This window comes from Hypanus sabinus, unplaced genomic scaffold (genome assembly GCF_030144855.1).
Source record: "Hypanus sabinus isolate sHypSab1 unplaced genomic scaffold, sHypSab1.hap1 scaffold_670, whole genome shotgun sequence".
In the NCBI taxonomy this organism is placed as follows: domain Eukaryota; kingdom Metazoa; phylum Chordata; class Chondrichthyes; order Myliobatiformes; family Dasyatidae; genus Hypanus; species Hypanus sabinus.
This window is the reverse complement of record NW_026781524.1, coordinates 232,434-247,410: the sequence shown is the minus strand read 5'-3', so window position 1 is coordinate 247,410 and position 14,977 is coordinate 232,434. Positions and strand designations below refer to the sequence as shown.

Below are 14,977 nucleotides of genomic sequence, written 5' to 3'. Positions count from 1 at the left end.
AGGTAATGATCGGAGTGAGTACCTAGCTGGGATCGGGGAGGGGAGGTAATGATCGGAGTGAGTACCTAGCTGGGATCGGGGAGGGAGGTAATGATCGGAGTGAGTACCTAGCTGGGATCGGGGTAGGGGAGGTAATGATCGGACTGAGTACCTAGCTGGGATCGGGGTAGGGGAGGTAATGATCGGAGTGAGTACCTTGCTGGGATCAGGGTAGGGGAGGTAATGATCGGAGTGTGTACCTAGCTGGGATCGGGGAGGGGAGGTAATGATCGACGTGAGTACCTAGCTGGGATCGGGGTAGGGGAGGTAATGATCGGAGTGAGTACCTAGCTGGGATCGGGGAGGGGAGGTAATAATCGGAGTGAGTACCTAGCTGGGATCGGGGAGGGGCGGTAATGATCGGAGTGAGTACCTAGCTGGGATCGGGGAGGGAGGTAATGATCGGAGTGAGTACCTAGCTGGGATCGGGGAGGGGAGGTAATGATCGGAGTGAGTACCTAGCTGAGATCGGGGTAGGGGAGGTAATGATCGGAGTGAGTTCCTAGCTGGGATCGGGGAGGGGAGGTAATGATCGACGTGAGTACCTAGCTGGGATCGGGGAGGGGAGGTAATGATCGGAGTGAGTACCTAGCTGGGATCGGGTAGGGGAGGTAATGATCGGAGTGAGTACCTAGCTGGGATCGGGGTAGGGGAGGTAATGATCGGAGTGAGTACCTAGCTGGGATCGGGGAGGGGAGGTAATGATCGGAGTGAGTACCTAGCTGGGATCGGGGAGGGGATGTAATGATCGACGTGATTTCCTAGCTGGGATCGGGGTAGGGGAGGTAATGATCGGAGTGAGTACCTAGCTGGGATCGGGGAGGGGAGGTAATGATCGGAGTGAGTACCTAGCTGGGATCGGGTAGGGGAGGTAATGATCGGAGTGAGTACCTAGCTGGGATCGGGGAGGGGAGGTAATGATCGGAGTGAGTACCTAGCTGGGATTGGGGAGGGGAGGTAATGATCGGAGTGAGTACCTAGCTGGGATCGGGGAGGGGAGGTAATGATCGACGTGAGTACCTAGCTGGGATCGGGGTAGGGGAGGTAATGATCGGAGTGAGTACCTAGCTGGGATCGGGGTAGGGGAGGTAATGATCGGAGTGAGTACCTAGCTGGGATCAGGGAGGGGAGGTAATGATCGGAGTGAGTACCTAGCTGGGATCGGGGAGGGGAGGTAATAATCGGATTGAGTACCTAGCTGGGATCGGGGAGGGGCTGTAATGATCGGAGTGAGTACCTAGCTGGGATCGGGGAGGGGAGGTAATGATCGGAGTGAGTACCTAGCTGGGATCGGGGAGGGAGGTAATGATCGGAGTGAGTACCTAGCTGGGATCGGGGTAGGGGAGGTAATGATCGGAGTGAGTACTTAGCTGGGATCGGGGAGGGGAGGTAATGATCGGAGTGAGTACCTAGCTGGGATCGGGGTAGGGGAGGTAATGATTGTAGTGAGTACCTAGCTGGGATCGGGGTAGGGGAGGTAATGATCGGAGTGAGTACCTAGCTGGGATCGGGGAGGGGAGGTAATGATCGGAGTGAGTACCTAGCTGGGATCGGGGAGGGGAGGTAATGATCGGAGTGAGTTCCTAGCTGGGATCGGGGAGGGGAGGTAATGATCGGAGTGAGTACCTAGCTGGGATCGGGGAGGGGAGGTAATGATCGGAGTGAGTACCTAGCTGGGATCAGGGAGGGGAGGTAATGATCGGAGTGAGTTCCTAGCTGGGATCCGGTAGGGGAGGTAATGATCGGAGTGAGTACCTAGCTGGGATCGGGGAGGGGAGGTAATGATCGGAGTGAGTACCTAGCTGGGATCAGGGAGGGGAGGTAATGATCGGAGTGAGTACCTAGCTGGGATCGGGGAGGGGAGGTAATGATCGGAGTGAGTACCTAGCTGGGATCGGGGAGGGGAGGTAATGATCGGAGTGAGTTCCTAGCTGGGATCCGGTAGGGGAGGTAATGATCGGAGTGAGTACCTAGCTGGGATCGGGGTAGGGGAGGTAATAATCGGATTGAGTACCTAGCTGGGATCGGGGAGGGGAGGTAATGATCGGAGTGAGTACCTAGCTGGGATCGGGGAGGGGAGGTAATGATCGGAGGGAGTACCTAGCTGGGATCGGGGAGGGGAGGTAATGATCGGAGTGAGTACCTTGCTGGGATCGGGGTAGGGGAGGTAATGATCGGAGTGAGTACCTAGCTGAGATCGGGGTAGGGGAGGTAATGATCGGGGTGAGTTCCTAGCTGGGATCCGGTAGGGGAGGTAATGATCGGAGTGAGTACCTAGCTGGGATCGGGGTAGGGGAGGTAATGATCGGAGTGAGTACCTAGCTGGGATCGGGGTAGGGGAGGTAATGATCAGAGTGAGTACCTAGCTGGGATCGGGGTAGGGGAGGTAATGATCGGAGTGAGTACCTAGCTGGGATCGGGGAGGGGAGGTAATGATCGGAGTGAGTACCTAGCTGGGATCGGGGAGGGGAGGTAATGATCGGAGTGAGTACCTAGCTGGGATCGGGGTAGGGGAGGTAATGATCGGAGTGAGTACCTAGCTGGGATCGGGGTAGGGGAGGTAATGATCGGAGTGAGTACCTCGCTGGGATCAGGGTAGGGGAGGTAATGATTGGAGTGAGTACCTAGCTGGGATCGGGGATGAGAGGTAATGATCGGAGTGAGTACCTAGCTGGGATCGGGGTAGGGGAGGTAATGATCGGAGTGAGTACCTAGCTGGGATCGGGGATGAGAGGTAATGATCGGAGTGAGTACCTAGCTGGGATCGGGGTAGGGGAGGTAATGATCGGAGTGAGTACCTCACTGGGATCAGGGTAGGGGAGGTAACGATTGGAGTGAGTACCTAGCTGGGATCGGGGATGAGAGGTAATGATCGGAGTGAGTACCTAGCTGGGATCGGGGTAGGGGAGGTAATGATCGGAGTGAGTACCTAGCTGGGATCGGGGAGGGGTGGTAATGATCGGAGTGAGTACCTAGCTGGGATCGGGGTAGGGGAGGTAATGATCAGAGTGAGTACCTAGCTGGGATCGGGGTAGGGGAGGTAATGATCGGAGTGAGTACCTCGCTGGGATCAGGGTAGTCGGAGGTAATGATTGGAGTGAGTACCTAGCTGGGATCGGGGAGGGGAGGTAATGATCGGAGTGAGTACCTAGCTGGGATCGGGGAGGGGAGGTAATGATAGGAGTGAGTACCTAGCTGGGATCGGGGAGGGGAGGTAATGATCGGAGTGAGTACCTAGCTGGGATCGGGGAGGGGAGGTAATGATCGGAGTGAGTAGCTAGCTGGGATCGGGGAGGGGAGCTGGAGGTGTCAGGGCATTGGAGATGTGGTTACCGCGGCTTAGGAGGGGCGGAGTGCGATTTTGTCGAGATTTGGGCTCAGGACGGTCGGTAGGGAGTGTACCGAGCGAGGGTTCAGGATCGATCGGAGAGGGGGAGGGTTCGGTGCAGGGTCACTAGCGATTGTGGAGTGGGAGGGGCCGATAGAGGGACCTAGGAGGTATCGGGGATGGCTGGGAATCTGTGTTTGGCCTGGGAGCGACCTGGGGCGGGGGCTATAGTGATGGGGGGGGGGAGAATCCAGGAAGGATCAGGGAGGGTGAGGAATCAATGAAGTGACTCAAGGGGTGTCGGAGCAGGGAACCCAGGCGATCCGTGGTGCGGAAGGGAAAGAGTGAGAAGGCGGGAGCGGTAGTGCCTGGGGACTGAACAGTCATGGCAATAGACAGGAGTTTGTCTGGACACCCGAATGGTATGTTGGCTCCGTGGTGCCAGGGTCAGGGACCGTCCACCGTATTTTGGAGAGGTGCGTAGAGCCGCCAAATGTCTTGGTACAATATTGGTACCAATGACATACGAAGGAAAAGCAAAAGACGATCGGAATAGAGAATTTAGAGAGCAAGGCAGGAAGCTGAGAAGCAGGACGTCCCGGGTAGTGATTTCTGAATCGCTGCCTGGGCCACACACCTGTGAGAATAGAAGCAGGATGATTTCAAAGGTTTCAGAGGCACATTGAACGTCAGAGGAGTTTATACAATATACATCCTGAAATTCTTTTTCTTCACAACCATCCACGAACGGACCGTGAGACAATAGGGTATAGAAGCAGAAGTATGCCATTCGGCCCATCGAGTCTGCTTCGCCATTCAATCGTGGACTGATCCAATTCTTCCAGTCATCTCCACTCCTCTGATTTCACCCCTACCCTTTGATGCCCCGGCTAATCAAGAACCTATCCATCTCTGCCTTAAATACACCCAATGACTTGACCTCCACAGCTGCTCGTGACAACAAATTCCACAGATTTACCACCCTCTGACCAAAGTAATTTCTCCACATCTCAGTTCTAAATAGACGTCCTTGAAGTCGTGCCCTCTTGTCCTAGAATTCCCTACCATGGGAAATAATTGAGATCCCCCCTCATTCTCCTGAACTCCAGGGAACACAGCCCAAGAGCTGCCAGATGTTCCTCATACAGTAACCCTTTCATTTCTGCAGCCCTTCTCATGAATCTTCTCTGAACCCTCTCCAAAAACAGAGGGGCGCTCGAAGAATGAATGGCAGCTAAATGCTAGTACGCCTCCCTCCCGTGCATAAGCGGCAGTGACCACAATTCCCCCCTCCTCCCACCGACAAAAAAAAGCATCGACACCCATCACCAAGCACTCGAGAATGCAGCAAAGACACAGACTTGCAGGACTGCAAAGGCTTCTTTGTTCACCAAGCATTCGCCACACCGCCGGCTCTCTCTCCCTAATCAGAGAGCATAGAAAATCTACAGCCCTTTGGCCCACTATACTGTTCTGTCCTTACTTTAGAAATTACCGGTACATTGGGTTACCCATGGCCGTCTATCTTCCCAAGCTCCATGTACCTATCCAGGTGTCTCTCAAAAGACCCTATCGTATCGTCCTCCACAACTGTTGCCGGCAGCCCATTCCACACACTCACCACTCTCTGTGTAAAAAACTTACCCCTGATATCTCCTCAGTACCTTCTCCCCAGCACCTTCAACCTGTGTCCTCTTGTGGCAACCATTTCAGCCCTGGGAAAAAGCCTCTGACTATCCACATGATCAATGCCTCTCATCATCTTATACACCTCTATCAGGTCATCTCTCATCCTCTATCACTCCAAGGAGAAAAGCTGAGTTCACTCAAATTATTCTTGTAAAGCATGCTCCTCAATCCAGGCAACATAATTGTAAATCTCCTCTGCACCCTTTCTATGGTTTCCACATCCTTCCTGGATGAGGCGACCAGAACTGAGCACAGTACTTCAAGTGGGGTCTGACCAGGATCCTATATAGTTGCAACTTTACCTCTTGGCTCTCGAAATCAAACCCGCAGTTGATGAAGGCCAATGTACAGTATGACTTCTTAACCACAGAGTCAACCTGCACAGCAGCTTTGAGCGTCCTATAGACTCCCTCTGATCCCTCTGATCCTCCACACTGCTGGGAGTCTTACCATTAATACTATATTCTGCCATCATATTTGACCTATCAAAATGAACCACCGCTCACTTACCTGGGTTGAACTCCATCTGCCACTTCTCAGCCCAGTTTTGCGTCCTATCGATGTCCTGCTGTAATCTCTGACAGCCCTCCACACTATCCACAACACCCCCAACCTTTGTGTCATTAGCAGATTTACTAACCCATCCCTCCACTTGCATTTCTAAAAATTACAAATAGTAGGGGTCACAGAACAGATCCCTGAGGCACACCACTGGTCACCGACCTCCATGCAGAATATGACTCGTCTACAACCACTCTTTGCCTTCAGTGGGCAAGCCAATTCTGGAGCCACAAATTAAGATCCCCTTGGATCCCATGCCTCCTTACTTTCTCAATAAGCCTTGCATGGGGTACCTCATCAAATTCCTTGCTGAAATCCATATACACTACATCAATGGCTCTGCCTTCATCAATGTGTTTAGTCACATCCTCAAAAAAAAAACAGCCTCTTCTAGCTGCAGTTCCAGTTCCTTAATACGTTCTCTCAGGAGCTGCAACTCAGTGCTTCTGGTATAGATGTGTTTATATGGGGGACCGGGTACATCCCAGATGTCCCACATCCCACGCAAAGTATACAACACTGGCCCTGGAGCCATTCTCACTAATTTACAAGGCACTAACTGATGAGGAATGAACAAATATGGACAGAGAGGGAGTAACGTACGGACAAGGTACCTGACCCAAACCTGATCTCACACTCGAAATGAACGAATGCTGCAGCTGCAGATGCGCTGTTTTTATCGACCCTTTCTGATAAATCCCCCTGGCTGCTTGCTGCTTCCTGAATTCAGAAAAACTGCCACAAAACTGCCCTCAACATCACTGTCGCTGCTCTGATTAGAAGGTATCTCTTTTCATGCACACCAGGTGTGGTTTGTCCAACTCAGAGAAATCAGGCTGAAACATCAAACACGAATAAAAGGTGATATCCACGGATTTGCTGATCCAGTTAACCAGGTAGCTGGTAGGATTTGGAGGCATTAGCAATGGATCTCTAAAGAAATAGTAAAGAATCTCTTATTAAAGAGGGAGGTGGAAAAGGGGGATTATAGGCCGTAAGCCTAATCTCAGAGGTTGGGATGATGTTGGAGATGATTGTCCTTTATCTGGTTTTGGGGTATTTGGAGGCAGATGACAAAGTAGTCCAAATTGAACATAATTTTCTTAAGGAAGACAAATCTGACAAATCTGTTAAGAGTTCTTTGAAACAATAAGAAGAATAAACAAAGGAGATGTTCAAAGTGGATGTTGCGTACATGGATTTTCTGGCCTTTGACAATATGCCAGACGAGAGTGCTGAACTAGTTAAAAGCCCATGGAATTATAGGTATAGAGCTGTGGCTGATTGGCTTGAGGAAAGGATTGGGAATAAAAGAAACCTTTTCGGATTGGCTGCCAGCGAACAGTGGTGTTCCACAGGGATCTGTGTTGGGAATGCATCTTTCTAATGTTATACATCGACGATTTAGATGATGGAATCGATAGATCCTTGCATGGGGTATCTTATCAAATGCTGTGCAAGGTAGATGAATATGTGAATTCTCTGCTGTGGAAGTCAGGTCGCAGTGGTGTGCATTTAAGTTGGAGGTTGATAGGTTCTTGATCAATGAGGGTGTGAAAGGTTATGAGGAGAAGGTAGGGGAATGGGGTTGTAAAGGAAATGGATCATCCATGATATAATGGCAGAGCACACTTGATGGGCTGAATTGCCCAATTTTGCACCTATGTCTTGTGGTTATTCTGTTGTTACTGGTATGGGGGAAGACGAGCATATTTTATGTCAATAGTTATGAACGTTCTCACTGCCAGTACGTTTTCAGTTGATAACCATTTTCAACGCCAATTCTGGTATTTGGATGTCTTTAGTTGTGTGAGTGTGTTCTTTTTTCTCACAGATCCAGCTTGCTTCGTGATTGTGTGACACCCTGTTTGACCAGATATTAGACCATAAGTTCATTATCTCTGTACATGTTGTTAACTGTGTGCCGGGGAAGAGGGTGGGGTGGATGTCCATTTTGCTGAGTCGAATTTAGTTTCAATGTCCTGTATAAAACTTTCTCTTTGTTTCTGAACTGATAATTCTGTGCGTTGGTCAGGCACAGTTCATGCATCTATCCGGTTTTGCTTTGTGTGTGTAACATACTGTAGGTTTCACTGCTAATATAATGGCTTCTCTGTAGCAGCAATGTTAGGGTTCTGACTAGAGATAACTGGGGCTATGGAATGTGTGCCATCCAATGAGAGACCTGTTGTTTCTTTCTTGTGAGTCTGAGAGGAGGTATTCGTGGTCTTTTGTCGATGAGAGATGAAGAGAGATTTGAATGGAGAGACCGCCAGATGGAGTGGACTTGGAGTGAGGGTCCGAGTGTCGGTGATGCTTGGAGGAGGTCAACGGGGAATGATTGGACTAAACCGTGAGCTCCAACGTGTGTATTAGACTGTTTCATGAGAATGGGCCCTTTTCATTTTTGTGTTTCTTTACTAACCACATCGTCAAATTAAGAATTAAAGAGCTCAGTCATTTGATCGCATATCGTGTACTGTTTGTTATTTCATGGTACTAATTTAACCAAGCTAGATTTCTAAAATTTGGCCGGGCCAGGGGCAGTCTTCCACTAGATAAGACGCTAGCCGAACCTGGGGTTAAAATTGTGGGGGTCATCCGTGATTAATTTTTTTAATGCTGTTGATTTATACTTCGAAGTATACAGTATTACCTTGAGCATTGAACCAGTGGGGTAGATACTCATACTCCGGGGAATTATTAATTCACCCGTTAAGTACTGTTAAAGTTGCGATTACGTGGCAGAGGTTTAATAAAATGGTGGGCACAACTCTCAATAGACAATAGGTGCAGGAGTAGGTCATTCAGCCCTTCGAGCCAGCACCACCATTCAATGTGATCATGGCTGATCATACACAATCAGTACCCCGTTCCTGCCCTCTCTCCATATCCCTTTACTCCACTATCCTTAAGAGCTCTATCTAACTCTTTCTTGAAGGCATCCAGAGAATTGGCCTCCAGAGCCTTCTGAGACATAGATCCACAACTCACTGGGTGAAAAAGTTTTTCCTGAACTCCGTTCTAAATGGCCTACCCCTTATTTTTAAACTGTGGCCTCTAGTTCTGGACCCCCCCAACACCGGGAAGATGTTTCCTGCCTCTAGCGTGTCCAATCCCTTAATAATCTTATATGTTTCAATCAGATCCCCTCTCATCCTTCTAAATTCTAGTGTATACAAGCCCAGTAGCTCCAATCTTTCAACATATGACAGTTCCACCATTCCCGGGAATCAACCTCGTGAACCTACGCTGCACTCCCTCAATAGCAAAAATGTCCTTCCTCAGATTTGGAGACCAAAACTGAACACAATACTCCAGGTGTGGTCTCACCAGGGCCCTGTACAACTGCAGAAGGACCTCTTTGCTCCTATACTCAACTCCCCTTGTTATGAAGGCCAACATGCCATTAGCTTTCTTCACTGTCTGCTGTACCTGCATGTTTACTTTCAGCGACTGATGAACAAGGACCCCTAAATCTCGTTGTACTTCCCCTTTTCCTAACTTGACTAGCTTGTCTCCTTTTAATGCAGACCAGCGCTGAGGTAGCGGCAGCGGAGCGGGCCCCATCACAAGCTGAATTTTCTGGAGCTGGGGGTGGAGATTTCAAAGGGTTCTATCGTTTCTGAGGAGTGAGGGGAAGGAATGGTCAGATTTAGAATATCAGGAGAGAGTGAGAATTGTGAGTTAGTATCCACTCGTACCTCTCTAGAGAATAAATCGAAAAATACCCCGGTTCAAAGTCCCAGCTATGGTAGGCTCCACCCATTCTCAGGAATTACGCCCACCCCTAAAGGGGAAGAGGAGTTTGAGGCTCTGTTGTTCAATGAGTGACAGTGCTCTGATGACGTAAAGCGACAGAGACTGGTTGAGAGTTTGAGTGGGCGGGTTGTGAGAGCTGTCAGGCTGCGGTATCCCGTAGCGACAGCTGTCGATTACATGAAAGCAGCAGAAAGTACCTTTGGCCCGACAGGAAACCCAATGGAGCTTATGGCGGGGTTTCAGAACATGCGTCAGGAGAAGGGGGAGAAGTTTTCTGTTTACATTTTATTGTTACGTATTCAGGCAACAATAAATATATGAGATCGGCAAGGGTTTCTTATAACAAACAACACGTTTATTAAGCACAGAAAACAAACCCCCCAAAAGTAAACAAACACTACCGTAACCGGAAACAGCTGCTGAGCGGCAGCCCAAACAGTTCTTAAAGTGATATTCCAAAACAGTTCTTTAAAGTGGTATTGCCGGAAGTTCGATATGCTCACAGTCCATTTAAAAGGAGAGACTTTACAGGACGATTTAGGTTCTCTTTCACGTCGCTTGCTTCGATCCCCGACGTCGAACTTCCCACGAAGAATTCACGAAACAGAACGGCTTAAAGGCACTGACCTTTCCTTCTCCACTACCTTCAATCCTTTCTAGGTAAACCTAGGGATTAACATGAAGATAGTCAACGAAATCCTTCCAAATAAGGATCAAACAAAGGTCGCCCCCGTTTCAATGTAGAAAGCGATTCTCCTCGATCTTTAACTTCCAACTTCCAATCTTCACTCTCCTCTAATTTCCTCGAACTAACAGAATCATAAAGAACCTGCTGGCAATGACCTTTTAAACTTTAGGCATAAAATAAAAACTTCATCCTTCAACTAAACTGCGTCATCACTTCAAACACGCAGTGGCATGAAGTCAACTTGGCAAATCCAGCCACGAACTGCCCCCCCTCACAGGGTGGGGGTCTACCTTTTATAACCTGAAAAAAAAACCCGTCACATGATCTCTACTGGCGGGAAAATGACGTCACTCCACCGTCACAAGACCATTACCTCAAGTCCAGTACAGCTTCAACCCCAGTCACATGACAAGGGCTCCACTGTCATGTGTCACGAGTACGTAACACCTCCCTCCAAAAAAACATTTTTGGTCTGACAAGAACAAAAGTTTTTAGCAATTGCTTACAAGAAAAACAAAGGTATAAATTTTATAACATATACAATACACAACACCATCATATAACAGCTTATAACTCACAATACGGTAGGAGTGTTACAATTGAAAAAAAAACCACTCCATAAAAAAAATTACAGTGTACATTCAACATCGAGATAGACAATCAGCAACCACATTATCTTTACCTTTAGTATGAGTTATCACAATATTGTACTCTTGTAACATCAAACTCCAATTTAATAATCTTCTGTTTTTGTTTTTCATCTTACTCAGAAAAACTATCAGATTATGATCAGTGTAAACAATAAGTGGTTTTTGAGTTGTACCAACATATACCTCAAAATATTCCAAAGCTAAAACAAGAGATAACAATTCTTTCTCTATTGTCGAATAATTTCTTTGATGCTCATTAAATTTCTTAGAAAAGTAAGCTACTGGATGATCAACCTCATCACCCTCATTCCTTTGCATTAATACTGCTCCTGCAGCCTCATCACTAGCATCCACAGCCAATGAAAAAGGTTTTCCAAAGTCAGGTGCTTTAAGCACAGGTTGTTGACATATCATTGTTTTCAATTTTTCAAATGCTTCTTGACAAGGCACCGTCCATACAAACTTCTCATTCTTCCGCAGAAGGTTAGTTAATGGAAGGGCAACATTAGCAAAATTCTTACAAAATTTCCGATAATATCCTACCATTCCCAAAAACCTTCTGAGAGTTTTTTTCCCCGTTGGAGTGGGAATCTCTAAAATTGCCTGAACTTTTGCCTGAACAGGAGCTACCTTACCTTGACCCACAACATAACCAAGGTAAGTCACAGTGGCATGTCCAAATTCACTCTAAGCTAAATTAATAGTTAAGTTAGCTTTTGAAAGCCTTTCAAACAATTTCTCCATCGCAATAATGTGTGCTTCCCAAGTATCATTTCCTGTCACTAAATCATCAATATAAGCATCAGTATCTTTCAATCCCTGAATCACAGAGTTAATCATCCTCTGGAAAGTACCTGGGGCATTCTTCATCCCAAATGGAAGAACATTATACTCATATAACCCAGATGGAGTTACAAATGCAGAAATCTCTCTACCTCTGTCCGTTAATGGAACACACCAATACCCTTTCAATAAATCAATCTTTGTAAGGAACTTTGCCTTTCCAACTTTATCTACACAATCATCTACTCTAGGAATTGGATATGCATCTGTTTTCGTTACAGCATTCACCTTCCTATAATCTGTACAAAACCTAATACTACCATCTGGCTTTGGCACCATAACACATGGCGAACTCCAATTCGAGTTAGAATGTCTAATGATATTATTCTCTAACATATATTCAATTTCTTTCTCAGCAAGTTCACATTTTTCCATGTTCATCCTATATGGATGTTGTTTAATAGGTTTGGCATCCCCAACATCTACATCATGTGAAGCTATAGTAGTCCTTCTCGGAACATCTGGAAACAACTCCCTATATTTAAAAATCAACTCCTTCATCTGTTGTCTCTGCTCTAACTGTAAATGTGCTAATTTTTCATCAATATTTTCCAGAATGGTTGAATTTGGTAACCTAACAGAAACAATGTTGGACTTAGAATGAAAGTCAGATGAATCATCTATCATGTTCCTAGTTAAATCAAACTCACTCTCACTAACCACAACAGTCACAGTATCAGATTGTTTCTCAAAATATGGTTTCAACATATTTATATGGCAAAGTTGTGTTGACCTTCTACGATCTGGAGTTTTTACCACGTAATCCACATCATTGATTTTAGACACAATTTCATAAGGACCATGAAATCTAGCTTGTAAAGGATTTGTCTGCACTGGGAAAAGAACCAACACCTTATCTCCAGGCTTAAACATCCTCATCCTAGCGTCTTTATCATACCAAGTCTTCATTTTCTCCTGAGCCAACTTTAAATTTTCCTTAGCTAAGCTACAAGCTTTATGTAACCTGTCCTTAAATTTCAACACATAGTCCAACAAATTAGTGTGTACTTCCTTATTAATCCACTGTTCATTCAACAAAGCTAAAGGTCCTCTAACTCTATGCCCAAACACAAGTTCAAATGGACTAAAACCTAAAGATTCCTGTACCGACTCCCTTACTGCAAATAAAAGTAAGCTTATACCCTCATCCCAGACACTTTCATTTTCCACACAAAATGTCCTAATCATATTCTTGAGGGTAGAATGAAACCTCTCCAAGGCACCTTGCGACTCTGGATGGAATGCAGATGAAGTGATTTGCTTAGCTCCCAATTTATAAACTATCTGTTGAAACAATCCAGACATAAAATTACTGCCTTGATCAGTTTGTATCTCCTTAGGTAATCCAAAGTAAGTAAAAAAAATTCATAAGGGCCTTTGTCACAGTCTTAGCTTTTATATTCCTAAGTGGTACTCTGCCTCTGGAAACCTAGACGAAGTACACATGATAGTCAACAAATACTGATAACCAGTTTTTGTCTTTGGTAATGGACCAACACAATCTACAATAACTTTAGAAAATGGTTCACCAAATGCTGGGATAGGTTGTAATGGAGCTACTGGTGTAACCTGATTTGGTTTACCCACAATTTGACAAGTATGGCACGTTTTACAAAACATCGCCACATCTTTTCTTAGACCAGGCCAGTAAAAATGTTTTAAAATCTTGTCCACAGTTTTCCTTACCCCTTGATGTCCACCTAAAGGCACACTATGAGCTAAAGTCAAAATCTCATTTCGATAAGCTTTTGGAACAACTACCTGGTAAACAACATTCCAATCCTCACTTGCAGGAATTGTAGGCGATCTCCACTTCCTCATCAACACTCCTTTTTCCAAGTAATATCCTACTGGCACCTTCTCAATTTCACTACCTAGTAAAACCTGCTCTCTTAATTTTATAATCTCAGAGTCTCTATTCTGCTCTGCTATCATCTCCTTCCTAGACAAAGATAAATCTTTATAGTCAGACTTACTCCCAGAATCTTGTTCAAACAACGAAGATAAGAAAGTCTCTGACACATCCTCAAAACTCGAATCCTGAGTTGAACAGTCCTGAATAACAACCTCATTCTGCGCATCAATCTTTTTAGCCATAGCTCTAGTCACAACACAGGAAGAATCTGTGTTAGAATTCAACTCTGGTTCCTCTGACTCCATTGTCAAATGCACTTCAGGAAAAACTTGTCCACCTGCCAAGTCATTACCTAACAATAAAGAAATACCCTATGCTGTGCTGTAATCCTACTTTAACAAATCCAGTAACTAACCCTGACTTTAAATTTATTTAAATTTACAGGCATAAAATAACTTCCAACACCTCTTATGTAATTTACCTCACCAGTATCAGACTCTTCATCAAACTTCAACACACTGTCTAACATCAATGATTGAGAAGCACCAGTATCCCTAAGGATCTTTATTGGCACCAGAGTAGATCCTTCCTTCAAGGATACAAACCCTTCAGTTACAAAATGATCATATCCCTTTCTAACTTGGTCAGACTCTAACAAAGCCTCATTTGTGTTTATCAAACCCTGTAACTTTACAGGTGCTTCAGTATGTTGTACACAAGCATCTGGAACTGCTTCCTTCTCTTTCTTTTTCAATTTGAAACAGTTAGCTATTACATGGCCAGGCTTCTTACAATAGTTACAAGTAAGACCAAACTGTCTTTCCTTCACAGGCTTTCCTTTCTCATCAACTTTCTCATTAACCTCTGATTTAATTTCAAATTTACCTGGAGTCTCTGTGTTATTTTTCCTCTTAAAAATTCTGCCCTGAGGAAATTTGTTCTTATGGATCAAAACATACTCATCAGCTAATCTAGCACATCCTTCTCATTTATCAGTATCCTTCTCATTTAAGTAAGTCCTTACTTCAACAGGAATGCTTCTTTTAAATTCCTCCATTAAAATCAGCTCTCTCAATGTATCATAGTCCCCATTTACATTTTTAGAAGAAACCCATCTCTCAAAACACATAGCTTTATCATAGGCAAATTCCACATAAGTTTTTTCCACAGACTTTTTCAAACTTCTGAATCTTTCCCTATATGCTTCTGGGACTAACTCATATGCGTTTAAAATATGCCTCTTTACAATATCATAATCAAGTGCTTGCGCAGCTGTTAAAGCTGTGTAAACTTGTTGTGCTTTGCCTTTAATTACACTCTGTAACAACACTGACCATTTATCTTTCGGCCACTCTGACATCCGAGCAATAGTTTCAAAATGTTAAAAATACCTTTCCACTTCTGTTTCACTAAATGGAGGGACCAATTTAATTTCTTGACTAGCAACAAACGTTTTTTTAGAACCAGAAGACTGATTCCCAGACTTTAATTCCTCCATTGCATATGCAAATTCTCTCTGCTTTTGTTCCATCTCCAATTTACACCTCTCCAAATCAGCTTTA

The 14,977-nt window shown here is 45.5% G+C and overlaps 1 long non-coding RNA gene across 1 annotated transcript; it reads left to right on the top strand.

The window, feature by feature from the left end:
• The first annotated feature begins 467 nt into the window (after positions 1–467).
• Positions 468–8,087, top strand: LOC132389828 (uncharacterized). Its single transcript, XR_009510702.1, has 3 exons — positions 468–521; positions 1,732–1,774; positions 1,947–8,087. It is a non-coding gene; the product is annotated as an uncharacterized LOC132389828 (long non-coding RNA).
• Positions 8,088–14,977: the final 6,890 nt, after the last annotated feature.